At 38.5% G+C, this 12,440-nt stretch overlaps 1 protein-coding gene across 1 annotated transcript in view; it reads left to right on the forward strand.

Annotated features, from left to right (window-relative positions):
- Nucleotides 1-12,440, forward strand: part of GRM5 (glutamate metabotropic receptor 5) — a gene marked incomplete at its 5' end in the record, with an annotated part of 280,548 nt that overhangs the window by 119,280 nt on the left and 148,828 nt on the right.

Here is a 12,440-nt window from a genome sequence, read left to right on the forward strand (position 1 = left end):
CTTTAAACTTCTTTTTAATGTATACTTTCTTGAATTCCCCAGTTGGTTAAAAGCTGTAGGATATACATACTCCTTTTTCTCTCAACTGCAGTAGACCACTCAGTGTAGTCATTCAGGCCCAGGGAATAAATTGTTAGATTTCTGGTCATCTGACTGACAGTGAGCCACCATTTCCATTGGAAGAATTGCCAGTTTGCCTCTCCTCCCAGTCACTGTGATTATGTACCTTACATCAGTCCCAAGGTGCAACCATCATGAAAGGTTGCCCTGGAATAAAGAGAAGAGCCATGGCATCTCAGAAATGGTAACACTTTCATGTTTGAAGCTGAGGCATCTAAGCATCTGGGAGCTAGCTGCTGTTGTCTATCTCAGGCAAGAGGGAACCTAGTATTTTGCATTGGAAATGGAGTATTGTTGCACATCTTATAGTTTTATTCCAAATGAATATGAGTGTGACAGTTTCTGAAGCAACTAATTTAACACTTAGCATTTTAAGAACTTGCACTTACTGCCAATACACTAATTAAGCTTTACAGATGAGAGACTAAGTGACTCATTAGAAGTCACAGAGAACATCAGTGTGGGGCTTCTGAATGTCACAAGGGCCTTGTATGAAGGTTGGGCTCTGTTCATTCAGCATTATTTTTACATGAAGTTCATTCCTTAGCTAATCATAATCCAGTTCATTCATTTACTCATTCATCCATTCATGTATCCATGTCTTAATAAATCTAAGAGCTCTTATTGAGCATATATACAAAACCCAATAGGAGGTGCTAGAGACAGAGATAAACAAATAATCACTCCTGTCCTTAGGGTAGAACAGATCAATAAAGGAATTATTTGATGAGATATGGGTGCTATGGTAAGATAAGGGATGGTCTCTAACCAGCCTGAGGTCTAAGAAAATCCCTTAAAGGAGACCAGGTTTGAGCTGAACATTGGAGGTTTTCACGGAGTTATTCAGAGACAAAAGAAAACGGTACAGAGCTTCCAGTATTTCCAGAGCAGAATATTCCTCTGAGGAAAGCTACAGCAGATAAGGACTCAGTAAGGCTGGGACCAGATTATGAAGAGCCCCTTAGGCCACACTAAGAATGTAATTGATGACATCATCCTGAATTGATGTCATCAATTACATGGTAAAAAGTTCATTGTGTAACCAGGGAAATATATTGTAAGCTGTTGCAATATTTGTGTCTAATAAGAATCAATGGTTTGGAGAAGAGTCTTATTTCAGGGATATTTATGATAGAATGACAGAACTTGGTCATGATTAAATGCCAGTTTCTTGGGGATTCATAGGAAAAGACAATAGAAGAGAAAGTAGGAACTGTGAATAGCACTTAAAATTCTGGCTTAAACAGCTGGGTGGGTAGTTATATCTACTACCAATGTTAGGAAGGCAGATGATGTGGAAGTGTGAAAAAAATAAATCCTGATGTTGAGATTGAAGTGTTTGTGGAATATCCAGGTTGCAGTGGGCAGACATAGTAGAGAATAGCTGTAGAGTATGGCCAGGAGGCATAAAATAGTCATCAATACAGAGATATGGTTGAAATTATAAAACATTTTCTACATGTACCCATATTTCTAATTGCTTTAACTTTACTGATATTATTTCTTACTTCCAATAAGATCACTCTCAGGTCTTTCTTCATGGCTGAGCAAAGTATTTATTCTTTTGAACTATCAAACAACAGAATTATGACCCATCTACTTATTATTCTTAGGAATATAGAAAAATGACTACATGGATAAGGACACTAATTAATATATGTTAAAATGTGATCCTTTCTCCAGAAATAGAGAAAACAAAACTGCCAGCAGTAGGATTTGACTCAAGCCCCTATTTCCCTGTATGAGAAATGTAATATCCTTTCTTATACCAATTTTTATGCTGCTCTCCTCACCCTCCTCTCTTCCCACCCTCACCCCATGCAATTTGCAGAACTGCACCGCAGTTTTAACCCTTCAGGTGTCAGTGGCAAGTTAGTAAAAGACAATCCAAAAGGGCAGGGTCCTCTGTGTTCTACTACATTCACATAACAGCTTAAGGAAACTTGTCTATATGTTGCTTTTAAATTGGTTCTCTTTCAAAGTCCACATATGCAAGTTCCATTTGTAAAGCTAACCCAAGTCACTGAGAAGAGAGATAAATAAAGATGCGAGGCCAAAACTGAATGTGAATTCAGTGATTGTCGAATTTACTTTCCAGCTCAGTTCAGGTTATACCTCTGACCTGGAAAGTTCCATAGCCCCTCTCATTGTCAGACCCATCCCAATACAGAACAACCCATATCTCTGTGACTAGAGTGCAGTTCCTGGGGGCAGGGATCATGCCATTTATTTTGGTTGCCTCAGCACCTAGTTGGCATCAAATTCAAAATAGAAATCTAGTTGTTTAGTTATTAATGTCAAACCATGACAAGTTATATGAATTAGGAACCATTTCTTCTAAGTAAAACTATAATTCATTCTAGAATTCATCTTTTTAAAAAGATAAAGCATCATGAATAAAAATGTCATTGGAGAATTGCATATATCCTATTTTAATGAATGAATCTATTTTATTATATCACTTTCTTTGTTCAAGATTCATAATATGCCTTTCCACAATGATGGAATTTCTCTTCTCCCACCCCCCAAAAAAACAGATTGATCTCAGTTAAAAAACAAAACAAAACAAACATGAGCTATTCAGTTAGAATCAAATATTCTATATCATATATATGAAATTCAGGGTCAAGAAATTCTAAATTTCATATTTTAAAACCATTCCTGTTATATAAAAGGGTTGAGTTAAACACAAATGAAACAAAAATATAATAACACCATGATGCCTGATGTATGCATTTCTATTATACATGCTCAACTATACTCTTATTTATCTGCATTAATAAATTGACTGTCTCTGTGGTACCAGACCTTTGCACAGATGTTTTCATCAACACCTCTCCTGCTGCACTGTGCATTTGTTGTCAGGTTATTTACCCAGCTGGATAATGAGCTCCTGGACTACAGGATTCCTCAGTGTCTCTGATGGTGTCTGGCATAAAGAAAGAACTTTAAATATGTCTCCTAAATTAGGGCAAAACCAAAAAAAAGTGTTTTGATTAAGGAAGGGCATCAGGACCATTTATTTCTTCCCAGCTGAGTCTTGGCTGATGTCTGGTGGTCATTGTTATCACTATGCTTTGCATTTGGGCCTCTGTCTTCATGCGAAGAGCAGTGCACAGGAAGGAAGCCAGGAAAGGGTCAGGAACTGATGTCAGATATCAGGAGGGACAGGCACAACCTCAAGACTGAGCAGGTAGAGGAATATCAGAGCTGGGGATCAGAAAGTGAGCTGCTAAGCTGAGCCCAGAAGCAAGTGAGAACAATAGTGCCTGGGGGACCACCTGGGATCAGGATCCAGAGCAGTCAGTGAGTTGCAAACTGAAGAAAGCCAGGGAGCATATGTACAGTGTAAAGTTCCTTACCAGCCAGATAGGCTCATAATGGACCAGGTTTTCTGCAGTTTTTATACTACTCCCTCCACCTATACCTTTCATCACCTCCAGCTCTGCGCTGCTTTTGTACAGACTCCTACCTCTCAGTCATTCTCGAAGTCATTACAAATTTTTCAAAATTAGATTGGGTGTACTTCCTACAAGTTCACAGTGTTCTTTTTGTTTGTTTGTTTGGTTGGTTGGTTGTTTTTGTTAATCCTCACCTGAGGATATTTTTTTTCCGTTGGTTTCTTTTAGAGAGAGTAGAAGAAAGGGGGAGAGGCAGAGAGAAAGAAATACCAATGTGAGAGAGACACATCGATTGGTTGCCTCCCACATATGTCTGACTGGGGCCAGGATCAAGCCTGCAACCAAGTTGCCTTGACCAGACTTGAACCCGGGACTCTTCAGTCTGAGGGCCAATGCTCTAGCCAATGAGCCAAACCAGCTAGGGCTGGTATTGTTCTTTGTGCTACCAAACCCATCACAGTGTATGGAAATTGTTGATTCAGGGATCTGTTTCACTAACTTGTCTGAAGATTACATCATCATACTCTGAGCTAAAAAACAGTGCCTACAACAGTGGGCATTGATAGATATTTGTTGAATGAAATAAGGAGGAATGTTTTGTTTTAAAAATATAAACAAAAACGGTTGAAACACGGAGTTCTCTTTTCAGTATCACATTTAACAATTTTTAGGATTTATTCATTTAACAAATATCTTTCAAGGGCCTAGGTACTATCCTAGATGCTGTGAGCATTGCATTATGAAATTATATCTTAACTATGCAATGACCCTTTCACTTAGTGTCTGTTTTGTATGAGTACTTTTTGCATTTTAACCTTAATTATAACAATAACCAAGTACAGGTGGTGCTTTTGTCTCACATTTTGCAGATGATAAAAGAGAGTTTCATGGAAGCTCAAGGTCTAATCAAATAAGTTGAGGATGAGGCTGAAATCAAACTCAGATCTGTCTGAATAAAGACAATTATTTTTATACTATGTGTCTATGAATATTTACTTATAATTGTTTTAATTCTCTTATTTGGTGAACAAATGAGGTATAGAGATTTTGTTCCTCTTTGATGTGTTTGAGATTAGTGAATACAATATTTGGGTAATTTTAGTTCCTTGAGAAATTGTCTATATAACTGAAAAAAATAGTCTCTGAATAAGTAAAAAGTTTTCTAGTTGAATCTTCCTATATACCTTAACATTTATTTTCATTAGGCTATATGTAGTTATTAAATCAAATAGACTTTGTTAAAATATAAGAACTGCTTTTGGTCAATATTTTATGAATGCTGTTGTCTTGTACTAAAATTTAGAGATTATTCTGAGTTCTTGTTTGGGCCTCCTACAACCTGAGCATCAGAAAATAATGTCTTTCTTGTCCACTTGCACCGTAATTATAGCTGTTGAGAATAAAATGATTTAAAATTAAATACAATTAAAGAAAATTGAAAGAGACTATATAACAAGTAGACATTATGATATAAATTTTACTTTATACACAATTCAGTGCCTTTATTGTATTTATTTAAATACCCAATGATCTGATTCTAGGAGTTTAAGTCTTTAGCATGTAAGCACAGTACTGAAGGTAGATCTTTAGAAAGCTTTATATTACAGGTCTATAATCATACCTATCACGCTGTCCTTCTCATTCAAGACCTTTCCAGATGGCCTAGCCTATTTGACCACTTAATGTGAATGAGTATGTATGTTTAAGTGCCTGTGAATGGAGGTAAATACATGTAGTGAAGGGAATGGAAAGATTAAAAATTAAATCAAGGCTAAAATTTAATATTTGACACTTCTGGATAAGCTGTTTTAGAGTGGAAGGAAGATTGCAATTGTAGACAGAGTTCTAGATTTCACCGTCAATACCATCACTGTCTTGCAACTTAGATAAAATTTTAAAGGTTTCTAATTTTTCTCATATATAGTATAGTAACACTAATAATTAGCATGAGTACTCTGATGAATTATTTAAATAATATTAGTGAAGGGATTTTCTAAATATAAAGCACCACACCCTACATATTGACTTAAAAATTCCCATTTTTCCCAATGAAAATATATAGAAATACATTTAGATGCAAAGTATGTATGATTCACTTTCTACCACATACTAAATGTAGACAGATGTGAAATATATATTTTAATGATATATTTTTAATATGGCTTTCCTACCATAGGAGAACCTAAATCTAGAGTGTACCAGCGCCTTGTTTAAATTGAGGGGCTAGGGAAAGCTTTAGGGAAGAAAGGCCCCATCCAATGATCAAATGTAGGCCAGATAAAATGTTGGGGGGAAAGCAGGGGTTGGGAAAGAAAATACCATTTCCAGGCAAACTGAGTAGAAAGTACAGAAGCTTCCAGGTGGGACTCTTGTCTGAAGGTCTACTAGAGGAGATAAAGCTAAAACATACAGTGGGGCCTTGACGTACGAGTTTAATTCGTTCCGAGACCGAGCTCATTAAGGAGCTCATTAACTCAAATTACTCTATCAACTCAATGCAAAAAATCGGCTGAGAGACAGCTGGTATCTCAAAAAACTCGTTAGTCGGGACACTAGTAAGTCAAGGCCCCACTGTAATTGTAATGGGAAACAAATCTAGTCGGTGCCGTGCGAGTTCCATGAGACAGGATAGGGACAATCTGAGGAGAGTTTAAATATGGGTCATTTCCAGCTGAGAAATCCCAGAGAAGGGTGTGAGGATATGTGGGGGTTAAGGAGGAGCAAGAAGGAGGAGGAAGGAGGCTTTGTGAAAAGCACAGTATTGTCCTATGCTCTTTGCTTCATAGTCTCATTTTTTCTGGGGGTTGAAGACCACCTCTATTGCTGCTGATTCTGAAATGTGTTGTCACAAACTGGACCACTGTTCTTGAGCTCAAGACTCACTTATTCAGCTGCTTTCTCAATATCTCCATTTGAATGTCTAATAAGCATTTTAAATTTAGCATTCTCATATATATACCTTGTCCTGTGCCTCTAAACCTTGCTCTAATCCAAATATCTCCAATTTAATTATATTTCTACCATGGATTCTTCAAGCCAAACACTTTGGGCTCACCCTCTACTCCTCTCTATTTATAACTCCTCATATCTAGTCCAATAGAAAACTATGTTTATTTATGCTTCAACATAGAAATAATTTATATCACCAAGATTTTTATCTCTCAATTCCAACCCATCATTATCGCTTACCTGGACTAGTATATCACCTTTAGAATGAAATGGCCTACAAATCCAATGTGATTGGGTACCTCTATACTTCTTCAAAGTAATCTCTTACCACTTTCCCAGTTCTTCATTATGCTTCAGCTACATCGTTCTTCATTCTAGTCTCAGAACATGCTGATGCTTGTTTCTACATCAGAGCCCTTGTATTTTCCTTTTTTTATGCCCAGAATATTCTGTTCCCAGACCTCCAAATGACTGCTTTCTTCTCATTATTCAAGTCTCAGTTCAAATGTCACCAACTCAGAATACTCTTTCCTGATCACTTTAGCTAAGTACTACAATCCCTTCCACTGTTATTATCTAGTCCTTTGCCCTTAATATATTTTATTATATCACACATCAATACCTAAAGTTATTATATATGTGTGTACTTGTTTTTTTTTCAGTCAATACCACCAAAAGAAGCTCCATGAGAGTAGGCACCCTTCTCATCACTTGTCCCGACTAATTTTTCAGTGTCTAGGCAAGTGCTTGATGCATATTAGGGCTCATTAAATATTTTTTAGCTATTGAATTAATTTGTCCTATGTAATAAATTTTCCTGTATCCAAAATATATGTTGAATCTTGCATAATAGCACAAACAGTTCTTTTAAAACTATCAACTATAAATTAAATTATATTGAAAACTAATTTCCAAATAATAAAACTTAGTAAGATATTTTGAGTGCATAATAGTGAGTTTGAGGACAATGTCAACTGACAGACTCCATTTTGATCATTCTGTTTATAACTTATCACATTATACCTAGGAAATAGTTAACATGTTTAATTTAGCAGGAGCTAAATGAATAAACTAATTAACTAATTAGTTAACTTAACAAGTGCAATATAAAATGCTAAGGTAATAGAAGATGATTGTTGCATTACTTTCCCTTGTGGCAACTTAGTGGGAATGTCATTTTACTAAAGAAATAGAGTGCAAGCTGTGTAATCAGGAAATATCAGGGATTTACAAAGGCCCATACCTCATGGGGGCATTGACAATACCATTAATGAGCCACAGTGTGAAATTAATGCACTGCCTTGTGGGGACAATGATCCCCTGAGACCCGCCTGTGGTGGCATTAGAGCTATGACTCATTGTTGTAAATTGTTAGGAGGAAAAGTACCTTGAAAAATAGGACAGAAACTTTATTAATAACACAATGCTTGTATGAGTTGGAAGGGAAGTATCTTGCTTTTGTTTAATAGTTGAGAAATTAACTCTTTAAGGTAGCTTGAAATCATTTAAAATGCTCACTATGAAATGGTTGCTGAAATCAGTTGATTAAAAAGACTATTCATTTTAAACACCAATAAGCTATTGAGCAGCTATAATGAACCAAACAAGTGGAAAATACTAAGAAAAAGAAAGAATAAAGGGAAGGAGGGAGAAAGGGAAGGAGGGAGGGAGGGAAAGAGAGAGGAAGGGAGGGAGAGAAAAAGACTCCTTTAATTCATGGACATCACAAATTAGTGGTAGCATACATAAATAAACACCTGACTATACCCTGTCCAATTATGATTAGCAATAACTGCATTAACAGGCATATAAACAAAGCATTATAAGCAGATGTATGAAAAAATTGACTCATTATTGAGAGTAAAGCAAAGATTAGGTAAAGTGTCAGGAAGTGAGTAATGCCAAAATGTGTCCGTAAAGGATAAGTAGGATTTAAAGAGAAAAAATAAATGGTGTAGATTAGAGAACCATGATGGCAGCATAGGTAAACGCTTGTACTCGCTGCCTCCCACAACCACATCAAAATTACAACTAAAATACAGAACAACTATCATCCAGAACTGCAGGAAAGCTGGCTGAGTGGAAGTACTACAACTGGAGAGGTAAAGAAGAAAGCTCATTGAGACTGGTAGGAGGTGTGGAGGCATGGAACGGGCTGGTCCGGCACCGGGGTGTGCTGCTTTTTTAATTGGGAGGGAGATACCTCTGGGGTGGCCGCCTAGAGGAGCAAGGTGTCCCAGCCCCACACCAGACCCCCAGCACAGGGTCCCAGAGCTGGGGAAAGAAGTCCCTATGGGCAGTAAGAACTACAGACTATAAAAACCAGTGCGAATTGGGGCTGAGTGACACACAGGCTGCTAGAGACCCAGCTACTCCTCTTAAAAGGCTGGCACTGTGAACTGAATTTACAAGTTCCCACTTCCTCTGAGCTCCAGTGCCAGGCAAGGCTCTGGGGGACCCAGACATATATGGGGAGAAACTGGACTGCCTGACATCGGGCAGGAACTCAGGGGTGGCTTTCTTCCAGATGAAGGTGCTCACAGAGGTCATTGTTCCCGTGCTGGGACCTCCCCAGTGCAGGGCTGACTGGCAGCCATTTCTGTTTGCTCCACCCTGGAGATTCCCTGAGACCTCGCCCCACCCAATTTACAATCCCACCAAGCTGTGCACAGTGGCTTTTGCATATGAAGGGTATGTCCTTTCTCAGGCTAAACATCTGTCAAACAAGCTGCAGCTGGGTCAGGGATCCCCAAACCTATCAATAAAAACCCAAGACCAGTCACCAGCAACAGCCTGCCTTGCTGCATAGCAGGGCTACGTCTGGGCACTTCCAAACCCCAAACAAAGAGGAGGAATCTGCAGATCTCTTTGTAGCTCCTGCTGGATAGCCCCAGGCAGTGGCTGACTTTGAATCTACCTGGAAACCCAAGAGCCAGTGTACCCAGTGATCAGTGTGAGACCATACCAGATTACAACTCTTCACATCCATAAGGGACACACTCAAGGGGCAGACTCAGTGAGCACCAAAGCCCCACTGAAACAAGTCCTGCTCTATAAGGGTGTTTCCTCAGAGAAACTCTCCCACTGTGGTTGCAGCTTGTCCCCACAGCCAATTAGCCTGGAGGTCAATTCCTCCTAGTGACACCAACAGCAATCAAGGCTCAACTACAAGAAAACTGTACACACAGCCCACAAAGGAGTGCACCAAGAGTGTCCACCTCAGGTGACTGGGGAAGCTGAGCCACTGGGCTCTATAGGACACCTACCACACAAGGCCACTCTATCATTCAAGGAGACTTAGCAGCTTCCCAGTACATAGAAACAAACACAGGGAAGTGGCCAAAATGTGGAGACAAAGAAGCATGTCACAAATGAAAGAAATGGAAGAGAGAAAACTACTGGATATAGAGTTCAATACCACAGTTATAAGGTTACTCAAGAATCTTCTAGAAACTCCTGAGGAACTTAGTGATATTTTCATGGATCTTAGTGAGAATGCCAAAAAAATGGAAAAGGACCAGTCAGAAATTAAGCATACACTGACTGAAATAAAGAATAATATACAGGGATTCAACAGTAGATTAGAGGATCCCGAGTATCACATCAATGATTTGAAATATGAGGAAGCAAAAAACACCCAACCAGAAGATCAAAAAGAAAAAAGAATCCAAAAATATGAAGATAGTGTAAGGAGCCTCTGGGACAACTCCAGGTGTACCAACATCCAAATTATGGGGGTGCCAGAAGAAGAGAGAGAGCAAGATATTGAAAACCTATTTGAAGAAGTAATGACGGAAAACTTCCCCTACCTGGTGAAAGAAATAGACTTACAAGTCCAGGAAGGGCAGAGAACCCTGCCAGGGTTCTTGTCCCAGCATCAAGAAGGGTTCAGGAATCTGGAAAAGGCTGTGCATAGATTAAAGAATCCAGGGACTAATAAAGAGTCTCGAGACGAGATATAATTTTGAAAGGCATTAGTGGTCAGAGGACCTTCAGCTAAAGGAACTGAAGACTCCCTCCTTGTCTAGGACCCTTGCTTTTATTAACACAATTTGTCCTAAGGCAAGGTGGAGATAATACACTTCAAAGGGTAAGTTTTCAAAGGGTACAGAAGCATTGTCAGAATGGGAGAATTAGCCTATGGCTGTTCAGATGTTTGGCCAGTAGGAGGCAATAACATGTAGATTAAGATGCCCTTTAATTGTCTGGCAGCCACAATCAGTTTCCTATTCAGGTTTGGGGAAATGCCTTTAGCCATTCCCAACAGGTGACTACATGTGTGACTCAACCCTGTTGAGTCCCCAAGTCTCATCAACCTTTTGATGAAACTCTTGAAATTATGACATGCTGGAATTGGTCCCCGGCAGAGCCCCAAACAAGAGGAATCCAAAAAGGACTACATCAAGACACATCTTAATTAAAATGCCAAGGGCAAAAGACAAAGAGAGAATCTTAAAAGCAGCAAGAAAGGAACAGTTAGTTACCTACAACTCTCAGCTGATTTCTCAACAGAAACTATGCAGGCCAGAAGGGAGTGGCAAGAAATATTTAAAGTGATGAATAGCAAAAACCTACAACCAAGATTACTCTACCCAGCAAAGCTATCATTTAGAATTGAAGGTCAGATAAAGAGCTTCACAGACAAGAAAAAGCTAAAGGAGTTCATCAACACCAAGCCAGTATTATATGAAGTGCTGAAGGGTATTTTTAAGAAGAGGAAGAAGAAGAAAAAGGTAAAGATAAAAAAAATATGAACAACAAAGTGACAACAAATACATATCTATCAATTGAATCTAAAAGTCAAATGAATAAAAAATCTGATGAATAGAATAAACTGGTGAATGGAATAGAATCAAGGGCATGGAAATGGAACAGACTGACAATTCTCAGAGGAAAGGGGATGTAGGGGGGTGCGGGAAGAGATATGACAAAGATCCTATATGCATGTATGCATTACCTATGGACATAGACGATAGGGTGGCATGGGCCTGGGGTGGGGTGGGAACCAGGTGGAGGGAAGCTGTGGGGGGGGGGGAGAGGGAAATCTGTAATAATGTCAACAATAAAGATAATAAATAAGTAAATAAATAAATAAATAAATAGAAATGGTGTAGCTTTTTCAGATTTTGAGTAACTGATATTCTGCTGGTAGTTCCCATAGAGCTAAATAGATAGGTAGCTCTGTATATTATTGCTACACATGATTATATCTAATATCAACCCTTATTATAATCAATGTTTAGCCTTTTCTGACTTGAATCATAAGCTCAGTATTTTTATTAAAATAACTATTCTCCAAGGTTAGATTGTTGTTGAATTTTTATATTTACATGAAATGTGCATGCTGATGCTTGCATCTTCCAGGCTCTGCCTCTTTACTTCAGCCAACTTTCCAGTAACTCCACAGATGTGTACTGATACATAAGAATAGACGTTATTTCTTCTCAGTCCTGTGTCCTAATTTACTTTTGTTATTTTATTGAATTTATTTATTTATTTATTTATTTATTTTTTTAAAATATATTTTATTGATTTTTTACAGAGAGGAAGGGAGAGGGATAGAGAGTTAGAAACATCGATGAGAGAGAAGCATCGATCAGCTGCCTCCTGCACACCCCCTACTGGGGATGTGCCTGCAACCAAGGTACTTGCCCTTGACCGGAATCGAACCCGGGACTCTTCAGTCCCCAGGCCGACGCTCTATCCAGTGAGCCAAACCGGCTAGGGCAGCTTTTGTTATTTTATTGAATTTACATCAAAAACTAATCATAGATTTTAAATTATATTAAGAATGTTGGTAATTTCAGTGTCCGACATGAGCACTAGATTTTTTAAAAAATTTTTTTAATATATTTTTTATTGATTAAGATATTACATATGTGTCCAGATCCCCCCGTTCCCCCCTCCCCCCCCCCCCCCCCCGCTCATGCCCTCACCCCCCTGTTGTCCATGTCCTTTGGTTAGGCCTAT

The sequence above is a fragment of the Myotis lucifugus genome, unplaced genomic scaffold, assembly GCF_000147115.1.
Source record: "Myotis lucifugus unplaced genomic scaffold, Myoluc2.0 scaffold_106, whole genome shotgun sequence".
NCBI lineage: Eukaryota > Metazoa > Chordata > Mammalia > Chiroptera > Vespertilionidae > Myotis > Myotis lucifugus.